The following is a 21,837-nucleotide window of genomic DNA, read 5'->3' on the forward strand; positions in this document are numbered from 1 at the left end:
TCAGTGTTTTAGAGTTTTCAGAGTACAGTTCTTTCACCCCCTTGGTTAAGTTTATTCTCACAGGTTTTATCATTTGGTGCAACTAGTTGTAAGTAGGATTGTTTTCTTAATTTCTCTTTCTGCTACTTCATTTTTCATGTTTAAAAATGCAACAGCTTCTCCATATTGATTTTGTATCCTGCGGCTTACTGATTTCACGTATCAGTTCTAGTAATGTTTTGTTCATATATAAGCTTATTGTAAAATTAAATCAGTGCGTTCTCTGAAGGACAGTTGCATGTCAGTTTGCTTTTTCTTTTTATGTAATGACTTTGCCTCTTATTAAACTTGCAGCAACTGAGTTAAGACCTTTGCGTTTATAGTCACATAAATATATATGTAGAATTAACCCATCATACAGGTATGTATGTATGTACACATACAAGTGTATGTATAAATTCTGATTTAAATTTTTCTGAATCTGATTCCAGTTTTAGAAATTTTGAAATTACTATTCCATCTTATTTGATGCAGCATTGGTATTTAGTTTGTACTGATATTCTTCATTTCATGCCTACTTCAAATCTCTGCTACAGGTGAACCTGTTTGGTTTCATCTTTGTTCATTGATTTGGCAATACTCTAAAACTACCACTGGAAAGAATGGTTTTACATAGCTCTTTTAAAACAATAGCATACAGAAGAGTAGTAGTATAACTGCTTATTTGTATGATTGAAGCAGAAAACTTATATTTAGAGTTAAGAATGCTTTCCAGTTTTTCTAAATGCATCATCATATTTTTCTCTTGAGCCCTGTCGGCTTTATGCTTAAAGAGATCTAGGTATGCACCGAATGCCACATAGTGCAATATCATCCTGAAATTCAGGAGAGTCGGGATCCTATTTCCTCAGTCTGACTTTTATTACTGTCAGTGGTTTCCAGTGTGACTCCTGGTGCCAAGTAGTTAGGAACAATGTTATCATCAGAGAACAGTGCGTGGGTTTTAATGCCTTGTAATGCGAGAGCAGACAAGTCATACTTTCAGAATGAATCTCCAGAGTCATGTGCTATGCTCCATTTGTGTGTGCAGTAGCCTCTGTTGTCCACAGAGAGCTTTGACCTTTCATCAAAAGCTGAGCATGTCCAATACAAGGAGTTATGTTGTTCAGCTGAGTTAGAACTTTTACTTCTTTATACATTCAGCCCAGCTCTTAAACAAAGAATTATTTCAAATGCTTTTATTTCACCGAGATATATTTTTTTTCTCAACTGCTCTAATGCTGCTTTTGTTATGTGTTTGTTAGGTCATAGGCTTTCAGGGACAGCCTATGTGATGACTTTTTATTTTTTAAGATTTTTTTATTAATAAGAGACACACAGAGAGAGGCAGAGACATCGGCAGAGAAAGAATCAGGCTCCCTACTGGGAGCCCTATGTAGGGCTGGATCTCTGTGCCTGGGATCACACTCTGAGCCAAAGGCAGATGCTCAACTGCGGAGCCACCCAGGCATCCCCCTATATGATGATTTTTAACCCTTCTTGACACCATTGGGTTATCTGAAGCTAGCAAGTTCTGGAATTTAGTGGGAAAGTTCTATTCCTATGGTCAGAATTGTCAGGGAGCACTTGAGTTTAGAGGGTTAGATATGATTTGGGTAAAACACAGAAACACCTCAGATCCTACCACTCTATTGCAAAAACTCTGGTTTCTTTTACCTTCTCTTCAGATGAAGATTTTGTAGGACACAGAGGCAAGCAGGTAGGTTTATTCTGGACAGAGCAGCAAATATTTCACAAGTAGATTAACTCACACTCTTTTTATAGAATCAGTTGGTGAGAGTATTTATGGAAACGATCTGTAGTCATCCATGATCTAAAGTCAGAATGGATAGAAGAGAGACATATCCTTTTAAAGTTCTTTCTCAGCAACTTCATAATTTGTCCCTGGAGGATATTTCTAAGCACTTTTTTCTTGGCATGTTTAAAAACTTTGGTCTTCTTTTTCTAATAAAGAAGTTTTAATAGCCTTTCAAAATGCTGAATTTGCATTTTTAATAGTTTCTTTCCTGCTTGAGCATTTCTGCCTCTTTATAATTAGAATATTTCAAAATAGAGCTTATGGGTACTTTTTCATATTTCTGTCAAAATGATGCTGTATTTTAACAATATAATATTAAATAAGTTTTAAAAAGTAATGATAGACTAAATAGAAATTTTCATTCAAAGGGTTTATTCAAGTTTTTATATATGGACAATTAACTCTTTAAGCAGGCTCATATATCATTTGTCTGAGAAGAAACTAAAGTTAGAAGGAGCCCAACAAATTACACAGGTATGAATATTTTTGTTAATAGGATTTGACTAACATATATTCTCTAGATCTGGAGAGGTGACATTTTAGATTTAGACATGATCTGGAGTAGTGATTTAATGTTTTATTATATTTCATTTTGATATGTGATTTTATATATGTTAAGTTTTAAATCTACTTTGGGAATTTTGTTAAGTTCTCTTTGTAATTCATTGTTTCAAGATAAAAGCTAAAGAGAACAAATGTTAAATCTGTAGAGGAACTGTAAATCTTTGGATAAGAAAAGGAATGTTAAGACCTTGTATTGACCAGTAATTGCTGTCTACAAAAATGATTTTGTCCTTTGTGTTAGAAAAATATTTCCACTAAATAAAAAAGTGTATTTAAAATTTTTTTCAATTAAAGAATTTAATTCTTATTGAATTCCTATTCTAATGTAAATTTTTGAGTTGGACCAAGGGGCAGAACCCATTTCTGGTGAAGAAATTACACATAAAAAGTTTAGCTCTGGTCACAAGGAGGGACTACTTTGTGTTCATCCTACTCTTTTCTACATAACTTATACCTTTTGCAAAAAGACTAAGCTGAGACCCAGTAGCATCTCTTCTGTGATCCCAAAGGACTAGCTACTCTCCTTTCCGTTGCTAGGTGATATTCATCCCAAAGGAGAATTCCTAGATCATTGTAGTAGGACTAGGGAAGGAAAGAAGGAAGAAAACTGTTGTTACTAGAACTCCCTCCCCCTGATTCCTATAATGTAGTCTATTTATTAAGAGTTCAATTGATATTATAATTAATACTTAACTCAGTTTTCCCACATGGGTGGACTAAAAAGAATTGGCATGAGCTGTTTTCTCAACTCCTTTGTTTCTCTAGCTAAACTTGGGTGTAATCTGAAACAATTAGTACCATTTACCTAAAATATGTAGACAGAGGAGAATTTTGGTAACTGTACTTTTTTATTATCTGGGATTTATAATTTAAACCATATAACATGTAATAATGTCAAAGTATATGATATAATAACATCCTCAAATCTGTGGGTTTATGTGCTATATTTGTTAATCCTCACAGGGAAATATTCTGATTAATTTGAGAATTTAATAAGGGGACCAATCATAAATGTCTGGGCACAGTACGAGAGAAATTATAAAAGATTATAGAGTGCCCTGAACTGGTAACATTAGTATCTAGGCTGGAAAGGGAAAGGTAAAAGTGATTTAATGAAGAAAGGGAGAGGGAGAGAGAAAGTGAGGAGAAAGCTATCGGCAAAGGATTTTATAGCTGCTGTGAGCCTTGGCAGAGACTGATAGGTTGAACCAACTCTTCAGTGAAGGAAATGGAGGAACCTCATTCTTCTGCCTTTTTCAGATCTACTGACAAGTATACTCCATTTGCTGAATCCAACCAAAGTAAAAAAGCAAGGTTATCCATTATTGCAGTCCATTTGGACTGGACTTGAGGTATAGCATAGGGTGGAAAAAAGTGAAGATCTAGAATAACAAATAGAAAATATCAGAATAATATGTAATTTAAAATTTGAAGATTCAAAAGATGCTGAAATATTTTTGAATGTTTATGAATAATTGGCATGAGCATCAGTTCTTATGTACTAATATTTTAGGACATAATTCTAAATATGTAATAACTCACCAGTAATTCTGGAACTTGCTTTATTTAATTAATTCTGAATATCTATCTATCTTATTTGGCATCTTGTTATAAAATGAAGGATTGCAATAGCATCCACAGAAAAAAACAATAACCTCCTATCTTGCTTCTAGTTATTTACTTTTTTTATTTGAAGTTTTTATTTAAATTCTAGTTAACATATACAGTTAAATTGGTTTCAGTTGTAGGATTTAGTGATTCATCATTTACATGCAACACCCAATGCTCATCACAAATGCCTTCCTTTTTCTTTTCTTTTTTTTTTTTAAGATTTATTTATTTATTTATTCATGAGAGACATGGAGAGAGAGAGAGAGGCAGAGACATAGGCAGAGGGAGAAGCAGGCTCCCTGGGAGGCCCCTGATGTGGGACTCAATCTCGGATACTGGGATCACACCCTAAACCAAAAGCAGACGTTCAACCCCTGAGCCACCCAGACAACCCATAAGTGTCCTCCTTAATACTCATCACCCATTTAGCCCCTCCCCTCAAGTCCCTTCATCATAGTTATTTACATTTACAGTTTCTATGTGTTTCCTCTATTGAAGAAACGATGACAAAAATAATATTGAAAAAAGCAAACCCTGTCCTATATACAGTATAATACAGTATGTCTTTTTTTTCTTACCATAAATCCTTAATAGAAAGAAGAATGGAAAAAAATAGTTGTATAACCTCTAATTAAACAAGGTTTTCTAGAATAAGGTTTTGTAGTCTGTGTCTACAAGGAGTACCTTGTAATTTTAGGTGTTTTGAGAACATCGTGATCAAAATATCTTACAATGCTTCATATCCTTGTACTTTTGGCCAATATCCATACTGAACTTTCCCTGTATAATCTATTCTTTTACTCTATCAAAGGAAAATATTGTACAGAACAAAGAACAGGAAGAAAGACTTTATTCAAGGCTATTTTAACAGAGGTGAGGAGCCAAGACAGAGTCTGAACTCAACTCCACTAAAACAAAGTACAGGATAACATTTTCTTTTTCTTTTCCTTCTTTTTAGGTTTATTTATTATTTGAGGGGGAAGGAGGAGTAGAGGGAGAGGGAGAAAATCTCTAGTAGGCTCCACACTCAGTGTGGATGTAGGGCTCCATCCCATGACCCTAAGCTCATGACCTGAACCAAAATCAAGAGTTGGATACTTAACCACTGAGCCACTCAGGATCCCCAGGATAGAATAACTTTTAAAAGCTGGGTTTGGGTGAATCTTAGGCCATCTATGTTTTTTAAATCTTCATGATAGGAGGCAGTTTTACAACTTGGAGAAAAGTGCCTCTGCCCACCAAAGCTTGGTTACTACTTTCTCACAAAAATTGAGAAAGAGGTGAGATACTGTTTTCCTTAAAGATTACATTTAAAAATGATGACTCCCAGATCCTTGGGAAAGACAAACCTGAGTTATGAAACTAGTAAGAGGCTTTTAAAAAGATTTACATCTCAAAGAAGTAAGGAAAGAGTTTACAGTTACACAGTTTTGTAAAGAAAGTGCTCTAAGCAAATGAAGGTCAGGTGCTTCAGATAGGAGGAAGCCTATCTCAAGTTTAGTCAAGCTGAGGCAAATTAAGGCTATCTTGGTCATACACTTTTGTTTCTCTCCTTTTCTAATCTTCCATTGATCCCATTCAGTTTAATCCTTTTACTTTGTGCATTTCCCCTTCCCTCCCAAAAGCTTCCATACATTGTTAATATATTGATGGTCTGCTATATCCATCTTTTTTGTTTTAACTGAAGATACAGCATTCCTTGTACCCCCCCTTTTTGAAAAACATAGATTTATTTATTTATTTACTTACTTATTTATTTATTTATTTATTTATTTATTTATTTATTTATTTATTTATTTATTTTAAAGAGAAAGAGATGGGGGAGGGACAAGCAGACTCTGAGCCAAGCACGGAACCTGTCATAAGGCTGGATCCCACAACTCAAGTCCATAACAGATCAGGACCTGAGTTGAAACCAAGAGTCAGATGCTCAACTAACTGAGACATTTAGGCACCCCACCTTGCAAACCCTTCTATTTGAGACTCTGTTTCCTCAAACCACAAGCATACTGAGATGGGGAGTAAGAGCCCATGACTGCTTTAGTTCTTCCCTTAATTGATATAGAAATTATATTTACTGCCTAAAACTCATACTTAACAGACTGTAGCAATATCTATTGCTTCTTGTCCCTGTGCTTGATCAACTTCCTGGATACTTCTGCAGATTTGATAAAATCACTGGCTTCAGACTTAGAATCATTTTCCTTACCCCTGTCCTGGATTATCTTCTATCACCTCAATGTCTAATCTCAATGTCTAATCTCAATGTCTAACCTCAAAGTTCCTGGAATTCCTCAAATTTAGAGACTTACTCTTTATTTCTATCCTAGTCATATACTTGGCTTTATTTTAAGCAACATTACTTTGCCTTTTTAAACCTTACATTATAGCATTATATTCTCTCACTGCTTGTTCCTGGTTTTCTGTTTTCTCCTTTGCTCCCACTATGGTTGTTTATTGAGCTTCAGTCCCTTTATTTCTTCCCCTACATCTCAGTTTATATTCTTCCTCACTTTCTATTATACTTGGCCTTAAGTTGAAAACTCCCTTGTTCATTTTTACTTTCTTGCCCAACTACCTAAGTAAGCCCTAAAACTTGCCTCAAACTCTCACCCTTCCATAAGTTTGTAGTTTTGCTAAACACACTTGAAAAAAATTAAACAATTGTAAAAATTAATGGAATAAGAATTTTGGGTTTGGATCTGTACTGAAATGACTAGGTCTTGGGAATCCTCTTACTCAGCTCTGTTATTCCCTACAGTAGGTATTTTAAAGACTCCAGAATAGCACTTTATTATAGCCATTCTTATTTTCTCTCATTAAAACATAGATACTGTTTATTTTGAAACATTAAAAAATATAGAGGAATATAGGTAAAACACTGAAATGACTTTCCATCTATTTACTAATATATAGCCAATAACTATACCATTCTTTTTCTAAACATTTTATATGTATAAAGAAATTCATAATGTGTAATATATAGTATTTATTTTGTGAAAGTAGAATCATACTTACAATTTTATATCCTGCTTTTTTTCCCTACCTAATATTTTGTCATGGATTTTTTTGTGTCATTACATGTTTTTCATTAGTAATTTTTTAAGGATGACATTATTTCAAAATAAAGATATATTATTTGTCCTTTTAATATTATAGGTGATATCTACTTTTTTGTTTAGTGTGACAGCAAGCATTATTTTTTATATTTGTACTGAAGCTTTTGGAAAGAGTTGTCTACTTGTAATTCTCTCCATTTTTCTTATCACCTGCCATATGGCTTCAACTTAGCACTCCAGTGAAAATGCTTTAGCTAAATCCACCAATGGCATCCAGTTTGACAAATACAGTAGATTTTTAGTTTTTATCTGACTAGATTCTATAAACACCATTTGACACTAATCCATTTTCCACCATACTTTCTGGAAACATTATCTCTTGACTTCCATGACAACACAAATTCCTGTTTTCCGATATCCTTAGCTGTTTATTTTCAGTCATATTTTTGCCAGCCTCATCCCTCTACCTGACATTTAAATGCTTGATAAACGAGTGGGTTTAGTCTTGGCTCTATTTTCTTGTCCTTCAGGATTCTTTTCCTAAGTGATCATATCCAGTCTCATGGCTTGAAATACCATACATATCCAATGAGTCTCAAATTTATGTCTTTGGTGCTGACTGCCCTTCTGAATTCTGAACCTGATATTAATCTACCTAACATCTCAACCTGGGTGTATTAGAGACATCTCAAAGTTAACGTCCAAAATTGAGCTCAGGATATTGTTGTCACCAATTGTTCCTCATTCATTTTTTCCCTTATCTCGACAAGTGGCACATCTGTTTACCAAGTTGCAAAAAACCAATGCCTAGGGATCATTCTTAGCATTTTCTCTTCTTTTTTTCCTGATACTCAGCTCATCATCCATTCCAGTTGATCCTAGCTCCAAAATGCATCTATATTCTGCTTTTTTCTCTCCATCTATACTTTAATCAACCTAATACTCTAATACTCATTTTTAGTCCTTTTTTTTCTAGTCTTTTTTTTTTTTTTTTCTCTCTACCTGGCATTTGAATGCTTGATAACTTAGTGCTTTGTCTTAGACTCTTTCCTTAATTGGCCTTCTGGCTGATTTTCATGAGTCCATTCTTGACTGGTAGGCAGGCAAAATTCTAAGATGACCCCAAAGTTTCCTGCTCCCTAGTCTGTATATCCTGTAAAATCGTTCTTTTTGTGTTAGTAGAGTCTCTTAATATTATGGGATAGTCAATAGTTGAAATAGAATAGTTGATTAGGTGATGTTATATGATAAAGGAGATGGGATTATTAGTCATGTTTGTATGTAAGATCTGTTGTAGCACATCGGAAAGAGATTGTTCTACTGGGTTTGAAAAATTAAATTGCCACATTGAGGGCTACATGGCTAGAACTTGAAGGCAGCCCCTAGGAATTGAGAGTGAATTTAGCAGACAGCCAGCAAGAAAATTGGGATGTCAGTTATATGAACACTAGGAATTAAATTTGGTTATCACTCAGTGAGCTTGGAAGAAGATCCCTAGATCAGAGGTGATCTCATTTCAGGCTGATACTGATTTAAGTGAGATCCACTGGTGAGATCACTGGTGAGATCTAGATCATAGGACCCAGCTAACCTATATCTTAAGATAATAAATTTATGTTGTTTTAAGAAGCTATATTTAGAAAAGAAGAAATCAATACATCTCCTTTCTTTCTTGTTCCCACAATCATTTCAAACACAGAAAAGAAGAAATTTAAAACCATTTATATATTTATATGACATTTACAATGAAATAACAATTCTCTTTTATAGATTTTTTGAGGTAAAATTGACAATATATTTATAATGAACAAAAAATATATTTAAAGCAGACAAAGATATGATTTGATATATATATCAAAAATGAAAGTTTTCCCCAAATCAAGGTAATTAACATATCTATCATGTTAGATAGTTATTTTTAAGTTATTTTTAATATTATTTTAATTCCAGTATAGTTAACATACAGTGTTCTATTAGTTTCAGGTGTACAATAAAGCGATTCAGCAATTCCATATACTACTCAGTGCTCATCATATTAAGTATATTCTTAATTACCCTCACCTAGTTCATTCATCCCCCCCCACCCCCCCATTTCTTCTCTGGTAACCATCTGTTTGTTCTCTACAGTTAAGAGTAGTAGTAATCTGTTTCTTCCTTTTTGTTTTGTTTCTTAAATCCCACAAATGAGTGAAATCATATAGTATTTGTCTTTCTCTGAGTGGCTTACTACACTTAGCATTATACTCTTTAAATCTATCCATGTAGCTTGCATATGGCAAGTTTTCATTCTTTTTAATGGCTGAATAATATATATGTATATATTCCAAATATATCTTTTTACCTTATTTATATGTTATATATGTAAATATGATATACATTTCACATCTTAATGTATATATTATATATATACATATATATATGTGTATATATATATATATATATATATATATATTTCACATCTTCTTTTTTTATTCACTCATCTATCAGTGGACACTTGGCCTGTTTCCATAATTTGGCTACTGTACATAATACTACAGTAAACATAGGAGTGCCTATATCTTTTCAAATTACTGTTTTTGTATTCTTTGGGTAAACATTCAGTAGTGTGATTACTGGATCATAAGGTAGTTCTCTTTTTAATATTTTGAGGAAACTCTCTCCTGTCTTCCATAGTGACTACACCAGTTGCATTACCACCAGCAGTGCATGAGTGTTCCTTTTTCGGCACATCATCACTAACACTTGTTGTTTCTTGGGGTTTTGATTTTAGCCATTCTGACAGGTATGAGGTGATATCTCATTGTGGTTTTGATTTACATTTCCTTGATGATGAGTGAGATTGAACATGTTTTCATGTGCCCATTGGCCGGCCATGTGGACATTTTCTTTGGAGAAATGTCTGTTCATATTTTCTGCCCAGTCTTTCTTTAATTGGATTATCTGGCGGGTCTTTTGGGGTTAAGTTGTACAAGGTCTTATTATGGATACTAACCTTTTATTGAATACATCATTTGCAAATACCTTCTCCCATTCAGTAGGTTGTCTTTTAGTTTTCTTGGTTTTTTTCCTTTTACTGCACAGAATCTTTTGATTTCAAGGTAGCCCCAATAGCTGATTGCTTTTGTTTCCCTTGCCTCAGGTGATGACATATCTAGAAAAATGTTGCTGAAAAGGTTGCTAAAAATAATTAATCAACTATATAATTATGGACTTATTTCTGGGCTCTGTGTTTTGTTTCATTGATCTATGTGTCTATTTTTGTGGCAGTACCATATTGTTTTGATTACTACAGCTTTATAGTATACCTTGAAATTTTGGATAGTGATACCTCCCATTTTGTTTTTCTTTTTCAGGATTGCTTTGGGTATTTGGGGTCTTTGGTAGTTCCATCTAAGTTTTAGAACCTAAAATTTAGGTTTGTTCTAGTTCTGTGAAAAATTCTGCTGGTATTTTGATAGGAATTGCATTAAATCTGTAGAGAGCTTTGGATAGTATGGACATTTTCGCAATATTGGTTCTCCCAATCCATGATCATGGCATGCCTTTCTATCTGTGTCCTCTTCAGTTTTGTTCATCAGTGTTTTATAGTTTTCAGAGTACACCCCCTTGGTTAAGTTTATTCTCACATGTTTTATTATTTTGGTGCAACTAGTTGTAAATAGGATTGTTTTCTTAATTTCTCTTTCTGCTATTTCATTTTTCATGTTTAAAAATGCAACAGTTTCTCTATATTGATTTTGTATCCTGCAACTTACTGATTTCATTTATAAGTCCTAGTAATGTTTTGGTGGACTCTTTAGGGTTTTATACATATAGTATCATGTTATCTGCATGTAGTGAAAGTTTTACTTCTTCCTTACTAATTTGGATGACTTTTATTTTCTTTTATGTCTTATTTCTGTTGCTAGGTCTTCTAGCACTATTTTGAATAGAGGTCATGAGAATGGACATCCTTCTGTTGTTTCTGATCTTAGGGAAAAGCTCTAAGTTTTTTCCCATTGAGTATAATGTCAGCTGTGGGATTTTCATATAAGGCCTTTATTGTGTGGAGGTATGTTCCCTCTAAACCTTTTTGCGAGTTTTTATCATGAATAGATGTTGTACTTTGTCAAATGCTTTTTCTGCATCTACTGAAATGATCATATAACTTTTATCCTTTCTCTTATTGATATAATGTATCACAGTGATTGATTTGTGAATATTGAACCACTCTTGCATCCCAATAATAAATCTCAATTGATTGTGGTGAATGCTGTGCCCAAGATTGCGAATCCGAGAAACCACCAAGGAGCCTACACCGATGCAAACACACGAGGGTTTATTTACAAGCTTGAGCTTGGGTCCAAGTATACCCGACACAGTGGAGCAGGGACTTGGACCCCGAGGCTAAGAGGCATAGCAGTTTTATAGGGGCCAGTGGCCAATGGGATTGTAACATACACAGAAAGTTGCACAGTCATGTGGGTCCACACGCAGGTGGCTGATTGAATTACATTTTACCCGATAGTATCCGTTTGAACTGGCCTATTACTTTGGTCAAAATTGGCGCACAGTTTTGGCAGGCACAAGGCAGGGTTACATTGTTATGAGCCGATTTCCAATAAGGGTGTGCCCAGTGGCTTGAATAGGGTGGGGCAGCGCCTTAAGCAATAAGCAGGTCATGTGGGGGTCATACAGGAGGTGGTTGGTGTAGCACAAAATGGAATTAGTCCTGCTCTGCTTGTCCAGGGGTGGGGGATTTTGTTAAATTTCCTGGGTCCCACAGTGAATGATTTTTTAAAATGTGTTGTTGGATTTGGTTTGCTAGTATTTTGTTGAGGATTTTTGCATCTGTGTTTATCAGAGATATTCACCTATAGTTTTCTTTTATGAAAAGAAACTGTGTTGTCTTTCTCTGGTTTGAGTATGAAGATAATTCTGACCTCATAGAATGAATTTGGAAGTTTTTTCCTCTTCTATTGTTTGGAAAGACTGAGTAAGTTTGAGAAGACTGAGTATTCACTCTTCTTTAAATGTTTTTTAGAATTCACCTGTGAGCCATCTGGTTCTCAACTTATGCTTGTTTGGAGTGTTTTTGTTTTTGTTTTTAATTACTGATTTTATTCCATTGCTAATAGTTTGTTCAAATTTTCTGCTTCTTCCTGTTTCAGTTTTGGTAATTCATATGTTTCTAGTAATTTATCCATTTCTTCTAGGTTGTCTAGTTTTTTAGCATATACGTTTTCATAATATTGTCTTAGAATCCTTTGTATTTATGTGGTGTCACTTGTTTTTCCTTTTTCATTTATGATTTTGTTTGAGACCTCCCCCTCCCCCATATTGATGAGTTGTTGGGTTTATCAGTTTTGTTGATCTTTTCAAAGAACAAGTTCCTGGTTTCATTGATCCATTCTGTTGTTGTTGTTATCTTTTATTTATGCTCTAATCGTTATTGTTTCTTTCCTTCTGGTTTGTGGTTTTGTTTGTTGTTCTTTTCCTAGCTTCTTTGTATAATGTTAGGTTGGTTTTTGAGATTTTTCTTGCTTCTTGAGGTAGGTCTGTATTGCTATAAACTTCTGTCTTAGTACTGCTTTTGCTGCATATTCATGATTTTGGATCATTGAGTTTTCATTTTATTTTCTATCCATGTAATTTTTCATTTACTCTTTGATTTCTTGGTTGATGGCATTCACTGTTTAGTAGCATGTTATTTGACCTTGATGTATTTGTCCTCTTTCCAGAGTTTTTCTTGTGATTGACTTCTAGTTTCATAGAATTGTGGTCAGAAAAGATGCATATTATGGCTTCAATCTCGTTGAATTTATTGAAACTTGTTTTGTGGCCTATTATATAGTCTATTCTAAAAAACCTTCCATGTACACTTTAAAAGAATGAGTCTTCTGCTCCTTTAAAATAGGATGTTCTGAATATACCTGTCAAATCCATGTGGTCCAGTGTGTTATTCATGGCACTGTTTCCTTGTTGATTTTTTGTTTGGATCATCTGTTTGTTGATGTAAGTGGGGTATAAGAGTCCCCTACTACTGTTGTAGTACTATTGATGAGTTTCTTATGTTTGCTATTAACTTTTTTATTTGAGTACTCCTATGTTGGGTGCATAAACACTTACAATTGTTGTATCCTCATTATATTGTCCCTTTTATATAGTATCCTTGTCTCTTGTTACAGTCTTTGCTCTGCATCACTTGCCATTAGGGAAATACAAATCAAAACCACAATGGATACCACCTCACACCAGTGAGAATGGGGAAAATTAACAAGGCAGGAAACAACAAATGTTGGAGAGGATGTGGAGAAAGGGGAACCCTCTTGCACTGTTGGTGGGAATATGAACTGGTGCAGCCACTCTGGAAAACTGTGTGGAGGTTCCTCAAAGAGTTAAAAATAGACCTGCCCTACCACCCAGCAATTGCACTGCTGGGGATTTACCCCAAAGATACAGATGCAGTGAAACGCCAGGACACCTGCACCCCAATGTTTCTAGCAGCAATGTCCACAATAGCCAAACTGTGGAAGGAGCCTCGGTGTCCATCGAAAGATGAATGGATAAAGAAGATGTGGTTTATGTATACAATGGAATATTACTCAGCCATTAGAAACGACGAATACCCACCATTTACTTCGACGTGGATGGAACTGGAAGGTATTATGCTGAGTGAAATAAGTCAATTGGAGAAGGACAAACATTATATGTGCTCATTCATTTGGGGAATATAAAAAATAGTGAAAGGGAATAAAGGGGAAAGGAGAAAAAATGAGTGGGAAATATCAGAAAGGGAGACAGAACATGAGACACTCCTAACTCTGGGAAACGAACAAGAAGTGGTAGAAAGGGAGGTGGGTGGGGGTTGGGGGGGACTGGGTGACCGGCACTGATGGGGGCACTTGATGGGATGAGCACTGGGTGTTATTCTATATGTTGGCAAATTGAACACCAATAATAATTTTAAAAAAAAGTCTATTTTGTCTGTTGTACATATTGCTCCCCTGGCTTTCTTTTTAACACCCAGCTGCATGATAAATATTTTCCCTTATTTTCTTTTCTTTTCTTTTCTTTTCTTTTCTTTCCTTTCCTTTCCTTTCCTTTCCTTTCCTTTCCTTTCCTTTCCTTTCCTTTCCTTTTCTTTTCTTTTCTTTCTTTTTCTTGATAGTCACAGAGAGAGAGAGGCAGAGACACAAGCAGAGGGAGAAGCAGGCTCCATGCACCGGGAGCCCGACGTGGGATTTTATCCCAAGTCTCCAGGATCGCGCCCTGGGCCAAAGGCAGGCGCTAAACCGCTGCACCACCCAGGGATCCCCATTCCCTTATTTTTAATGTGCATGTCTTTAGGCCTGAAATTATCTCTTGTATATAGCATGTAAATGGGTCTTTTTTTTTTTCATTTTTTTTAAAAAATATTTTATTTATTTTTTCATGAGAGACACACACAGAGAAAGGCAGAGACACAGGCAGAGGGAGAAGCAGGCTCCATGCAGGGAGCCTGATGTGGGACTTGATCCTGGGTCTCCAGGATCATGCCCTGGGCTGAAGGTGGTGCTAAACCGCTGAGCCACTGGGGCTGTCCCATTTACCCTATGTCTTTTGATTGGAGTGTTTAGTCCAATTATTGACTGTTATTGGTAAGTATGTATTTATTGCCATTTTGTTACTTTTTTGAGGTTGTCTCATACTTCTCTGATCCTTTCTTCTTTTGGTCTCTTTCCTCATGGTTTGCTGGCTTTTTTTTTTTTTTTAAGTTTTATTTATTTATGATAGTCATCACAGAGAGAGAGAGAGAGAGAGAGAAGCAGAGACATAGGCAGAGGGAGAAGCAGGCTCCATGCAGGGAGCCTGACGTGGGATTCGATCCTGGGTCTCCAGGATCGCGCCCTGGGCCAAAGGCAGGCCCTAAACCGCTGCACCACCCAGGGATCCCTTGCTGGCTTTCTTTAGTGATGTATTTGTATTCCTTTCTCTTTATTCTTTGCATATTTTTACTGTTTTTTGATTTGTGGTTACCATTCAGTTTGTACATAACATCTACATATAGCAGTCTATATTAAATTGATGTTTGAACTTTTCTTTACTCCCCCCCCTCCCCACGTTTTAGGTAAGTGGTGTCATACCTTTTATTTTGTGTACACCTTGATTGATTTTTACAGATATACTTACTTTTACTTTTTTTGTGCTCCCTATATTCCTGATTTATGGTTTTTCCTTTCCACTTGACCAGTCCCTTTTAACATTTCTTGTTGGGTTAATTTAGTGGTCATGAACTCTGCTGGCTTTTTTCTTTTTCTTTTTTTCTTTTTTTGGTCTAGAAAACTGTTTATCTCTCTTATTCTGAAAGTTGGCTTTACTGGGCAGAGTATTCTTGGCTGCGCATTTTTTCCTTTCAGCACTTTAAATATATCATGCAAAATTTTTGCCTGCAAAATTTCCTTTGAAAAGTTCACTGATAGCCTTATGGTGTTTCCCTTATATGTAACTGTGTTCTCTCATTGCTTTAAATTTTTTTTATCATTACTTTTTTACCGTTTAAATACTATGTGTCGTGGTGTAGATCTCCTTGAGTTGATATTTTTGGGAGAATTTTTGTGCCTTTTGGATGTGGATATGTTTCTCTCTCCTGATTAGGAAGTTTTCTCTCTCTTCTTTTGGGATCCATATATACAAATGTTGTTATGCTTGATGGAGTCACTGAGTTCTCTAAATTTATTTTCACTTTGCATAAATGTTTTTCTCTCACCTGCTCAGGTTGATAACTTTCCATGACTCTGTCCTCTAGGTCACAAATTTGTTTTTCTGTCTCCTCTAGTCTATTTATGTCCTCCAATTTTTCTCAAGTCCAGTGAGTTGTGGAGGCTGAGAAAAGTAAGGCCATTCCACTTTAAGTTCAGTGTTAGCACAAGAACAGCCATCACAGGCCCCTGTGAATAAGAGCTGAAATTTACATTACTTCAGTTACAGGAAGAAAACAGCTTACAGCTTAATGTCCTAGAAAGCCCCATATTAGAATAAGAACAGAGCCCAAGCCAAGGGCAGGAAGCCCCTATTAGAAAAAGAACAGAGCTCAATGCCCTTGTAAGCCCCATATCAGAATGTAAACAGAACTTGAGAAATTCCTCCACCCCTTCTGGAGGTCCTCTAGACCAGCCCTTACAACTAAGCTGAAACCCACCTCGGGGTCCAAGTCCCTGCTCCGCTATGTCGGGTATACTTGGACCCAAGCTCGAGCTGGTAAATAAACCCTTGTGTGTTTGCATTGGTGTCAGCTTCTTGGTGGTTTCTCAGATTCGCAATCTTGGGCACAACATGAGTATCTTTATGATCATTACTTAAATTCTCTAGCAGGCATATTACTTTAATCCAATTTAATATGCTTCGGTCTCTTATTATGGTTTTGTCTGTTCTTTCATTTGGGATGTATTTCTCTGTCTCCTCATTTTGTCTAACCTCTGTGTGTTTCTGTGTGATAGGAAAGTCTGCTATGTCTTTTGCTCTTGAAAATAATGGTCTTATGAAGAAGTGGTCCTATAGTGCCAAGCAGTGCAGTGTCCCCTGTTCAATAGAAGCTGGGCTTCAGGGATGTCTTCTATATGTGTAGTGTGCACTCTGCTGTTGTGCCTTGGCTGCTTTTTCTTTCACTCTGGTCATCTGCAGTGGCCCTTTTTGCGTATTGTGGGCAGTGTTTGGTTTCTGTGGTGGTATAGTGCACCAGTCTGTGACCATCTTGGGCTTTATTTGAGTCAGACCAGGCATTTGCTAGAGATTCAGTATCACCAAACTGCATGGCATTTTCTCAGTGTTGTCCCCTGAGAAGTTTTCATTGGTAGGCAGGGCCTACAATCAGACCAATGGTCTGCCCCAGCTCCTGGCTGGGGTTGCCATTTGACTATTATGTGTGGTTATCTTCCTTCACTCCAGGGTAGGATTCACTTTGGAGTGGTTGGTGATGGTTCCTATCAGGGTTAGTTTGCACACTGCCAGGCTTGTGACCCTAGTTTGAATGGACTCCAGCTAAGAGCATGGTGGAGGGACTGGGCCAGTTGGGATGGAGCACACAGTTTTAACAAGCTTTACTCCAAGCTTATGAAAGGAGACTCACTGTCTCCACCACTGCTGCTGGCACCCCTGCCACAGGGACCAAGGTCTTGCACAGTGTAGAAGACCAAGGTCCTGCATGGTTTGTGGGGCAGTAGATGCTTTGTTGGCAAGGTTTGCTTTGGTTTTCTTGGTAAGGGACTTGCAGTGTTGGGACTGAGACACATGTGACTAGAAAAGGCAGATCTGCCAAAGCCTGGGGTCAGGAAGCACGGCTTGGTGTAAAAATGTTAGGTGGTGAATGTCCATTGTGGAGGTGGTTTCCTCAGGTGGCCATGTGTTTATGCAGGGGTAGGGGAGTGGAGGGAAATGGTGCCTGCTGGTTCCTTTGTTCCTGGAGAAGTCCCTCAGGGAACTTCCTCTCTGGATACTCCCCAGGACACACTCTGGATTTAGTAAAGGAGTTTCCCTCCTATTGTTGGACCCTGGCTCACGGGTGCCAACGTGGCCCGGTGGATGCCCCAGAGACCCAGACCCCAGACAGGCAGATGAAATTAGCAAGAGGGTTTATTGAACGTTTGCGCAAACGGGCTATCCGCCTCCGAGGAGGAAAAGAGCCCCGTTTAGCAATTACAGGGATCTTTTAAAAGGCAAAAGGAAAGAAACTGCCCAAAGACAAAAGAACCGTGGGAGTCGCATGGCATCCAGGTTGATTTTGGGGAGGGTCAACATGAACCTATTCAGGGACATTCCAATCAGGGTGTTGGGCGGGGAAACGGTTTTCTTATTGTAAACAGAATGCTTTTAGTTGCTAAAATTTCAGGAAGACGCCTGGATGGGCTGCCTTTGGGTTAGGGCTGGCCCTACTTACAAGGGGGGGAGGTTTCTTCACTATATGCCCCAAGTGTTTTTCCAACTGTTGTTTCTGTGCTCTATCTCTGCAGGCTGTGTGTCATGCTGTCTCTTTAATAGCAGGGACTTAGTTTCCTGTCACTTTTTAGGCTTTGCCAGAGCTCAGCCAACTGATTTTTTAAATTCCAGGCTGTTGACTGTAAGAACTCAAGAAATTTAGCCCTTCTAGTTTTCAAGGTCAAATGCTATGGGGATTTGTCTTGCCAAGTGGCCTTCCCAGTGTGAGGGTCTTTCTCTCTCTTCTCTGTGCCCACAGGTCCCTCCCTCCCATGCTCGGCTCATGGTACATTTAGCTCCCCACAGCATGTCTATCTTTCCTACCCTCTTCAATGTGATTTCTTTACATTTAGTTTGTTCTGTCCTTCTTTGAATCATTTTCCAGGTTATTTATACTGATGTGAGTGTTATGTAGTTGTATCCCTGGGACAAGGTGAGCTTAGTGTTTTCCTACTCTGCCATCTTTGAAGAGGTCCCTAATTTTTAAATTATTTCAGGTGAGAATGCCTAAGATCTGTTCTCAGCAAATTTCATTTAAACAGTCACCATGTTTGTATCCTTTTACCACCTTTTCCCATATCCCAGTTACCCAGCCCTTGATAAACACCATTCTATTCTCTTTTGTATGAGTTCAAACTTTAAAAAAAAAATCCATATATAAACCTTGTAGTTTTTATTTTTCCCTGTTTGGCTTATTTCACTCAGCGTTATACCCTCCAGGTTTATTCATATTTCCACAAATGGCAGGATTTCCTTTTTTTTTTTTTTTTAAGGCCGAATAATATATACCATCACACACACACACAGACACACAGACACACACACACACACACACACACACACTTTTCTTTATCATCCATACAAACGGGACACTTAGTTTGTCTCCATATCTTAGCTATTGTAAATAATGTTGAAATGCACATGGGAATGTAGATGTCTCTTCATGATAAAGTGATTTCATTTCCTTTGGATATATACCCAGAAATGAAATTAGTCGATTATATGATAGTTCTATTTTTAATTTCTTGAGAAAACTCTACTATTTTCATAATGGCTGTGCCAGTTCACACTCCCAGCAGTATATGAGTTCCCTTTCTCTATATCCTCACCAGCATTTATCTTTTTTTTTTTTATAATGGATACCCTAAAACATGTGAAGTCATACTTCATAGTGGTTTTGATTTGCATTTCCCTGATGATTAGTGTTGTTGAGAACCTTTTCATACATGTATTGACCATTTATATCTTTGGGAAAATGTCTATTCAGGTTCTTTGCTCATTTTTTCATTGTTATTGTGGGGTTTTTTTCTTTTGGCTATTGAGTTGTATTAGTTCTTTATATAATTTAGATATTAATCCCTTATCGTATAAATTATCTGCAGATATTTTCTTCCATTCCATACGTTGCCTTTTTATTTTATTGATTTTTTTTTCCTTAAGCAGAAGCTTTTTAATTTGATGTAGTTCCATTTGTTCCTTTTTGCTTTCTTTGCCTTTGCTTTTAGTGTCAAATCAAGAAAAAAATCATTGGCAAACCCATGTCAAATATTTTACATACATACGTACATTTATTTATTTATTTGTTTATTTATTTATTTATTTATAGGACTTTTATAGTTTTTCATCTTATGTTCATCTTTAACCCATTTAAAATTTTTTGTGTGTAATATTTGTAATATGAGTCTAATTTAATTATTTTCATGTGAATATCCACTTACACTTAACATCATTTATTAAAGAGACTATCCTTTGCTGATTGTGTGTTCTTGGTGCCTCTGTCAAGAATTAATTGATAATTTACTTGTGGGCTTATTTCTGGACTCTCTATTCTGTTCCATTGATTTTTTTTTTTGAGAGAGAGAGTAGGTGGGGAGGGACAGAGAGAGAGGGAGAGAGAATCTTTTTTTTGGTGGGGGGAGAATCCTAATTCCATGCTCAGTGCAAAGCCCAATGTGGGGCTTGATCTCATGACCCTGAGATCATGACCGAGGTGAAATCAAGTCAGACTCTTAATAGACTGAGCTACTCAGGAACTCCTGTGTATCTGTTTTTATGCTGATACCATGTTGTTTACTATAGCTTTGTAGTAAAATTTGAATCAGGAAGAATGATGCCTCCACCTTTGTTTTTTTCAAGATTGCTTTGGCTTTCTAGGTCTTGTGTGGTTCCACATGAATTTTAAGATATTTTTTTCTATTTCTGTGAAAAAAGCTATTGGAATTTTGAAAGGAATTGTATTGGATATATAGATGGATTTGGGCAATATGGGCATTGTAACACTATTAATTCCTCAATCCATGAAAATGGACTATCTTTATTTGTGTCTTCATTTTTTTTTCATCAATTTCATAATTTTCATTATCTAGATTTTTTATCCGTTTGGTTAAACTTGTTCCTAAGTATTTATTTTTCATACTATTATAAAAGAGGTTGTCTTCTCAATTTCTCTTTGATAGTTTGTTAGTATATAGAAATGAAACTGATTTTTTTTTTTTATTTATGATAGTCATACAGAGAGAGAGAGAGAGGCAGAGACACACGCAGAGGGAGAAGCAGGCTCCATGCACCGGGATCCTAATGTGGGATTCGATCCCAGGTCTCCAGGATCGTACCCTGGGCCAAAGGCAGGCACCAAACCGCTGCGCCACCCAGGGATCCCGAAACTGATTTTTGTTTATTGCTTTTGCAACTTTGTTGAATTTGTTTAATCTAACAGGTTTTTTTTTTTTTTTTTAGTCTTTTGGGTTTTCTTTTTTAAAGATTTTATTTATTTATTCATTAGAGACACAGAAAGAGGGCCAGAGGCATAGACAGAGGGAGAAGCAGGCTCCTTGCGGGGAGCCTGATTCGAGACTTGATCCTAGGACCCTGGGATCATGCTCTGAGCCAAAGGCAGACACTCAATCACTGAGCCACCCAGGCACCCCAGTCTTTTGGGCTCTATATAAAACACCATATCATGCACAAACAGACAATTGTAATTCTTCCTTTCTGATTTGGATGCCTTTTATTATTTCCTTCTTTTGCTGAATGACTCTGGTCAGTACTCCTAGTAATATGTTATATAGAAATGGTTATAGTGGGCATGCTTGTCTCTTTCCTCATCTTAGAAGAATAGCTTCAGATTTTCATTCTTAAGTATGATGTTAGCTGTGGCCTTGTCATAAATGGCTTATAATGTTAAGGTACTTTCCACGTATACTAATTTGTTGAATGTTTTTATCATAAAAGGATGTTTAAATTTTGTCAAGTGCTTTTCTGCATCTTTTGGGATAATTATGTAATTTATCTTTTATTAATGTGGTATATCACATTTATGGATTTGTATATGTTGAACTATCCTTGCATCCCAGAGATAAACCTCACTTGATTGTGAACTTTTAATGCATTGTTGAATCATTTTGTTGAGAATTTTTTATGTATATTCATCAGAGATATTGCCCTGTAATTTTTATTTCTTATAAAGTCCCTGTCAGACTTTGGTGTTAGGATGATGCTGGTTTCATAAAATGAATTTGGAATTGTTTTTTTATTTTTTAGAGGAGTTTGAGAGGTTTTGTATTAATTCTCCTTTAAATGTTTAGTAGAATTCACCAGTGAAGTTTCCAGAAAAGCCTGGGCTTTTCTTTGTTGGCAGCTTTTTTTTTTTTTAATTTTTTTATTGGAGTTCAATTTGCCAACATATAGCAGTGCTCATCCTGCCAAGTGCCCCCCTCAGTGCCCATCACCCAGTCACCCCAACCCCCCACCTATCTCCCCTTTCACTACCCCTTGTTCATTTCCCAGAGTTAGGTGTCTCTCATGTTTTGTCACCCTCACTAATATTTTCACTCA

General features: G+C 36.4%; 1 protein-coding gene across 1 annotated transcript in view; it reads left to right on the top strand.

Annotated features, from left to right (window-relative positions):
• The first annotated feature begins 2,236 nt into the window (after positions 1 to 2,236).
• Positions 2,237 to 21,837, top strand: part of FSCB (fibrous sheath CABYR binding protein) — a 29,292-nt gene continuing 9,691 nt past the window's right edge. Inside the window, exon 1 of the mRNA XM_055309047.1 lies at positions 2,237 to 2,311. The gene's annotated coding sequence lies outside the window, so the exon portion shown is untranslated. The remainder of the gene's footprint in view (positions 2,312 to 21,837) is intronic.

This window comes from Nyctereutes procyonoides, unplaced genomic scaffold (assembly GCF_905146905.1).
Source record: "Nyctereutes procyonoides isolate TBG_1078 unplaced genomic scaffold, NYPRO_anot_genome, whole genome shotgun sequence".
NCBI lineage: Eukaryota > Metazoa > Chordata > Mammalia > Carnivora > Canidae > Nyctereutes > Nyctereutes procyonoides.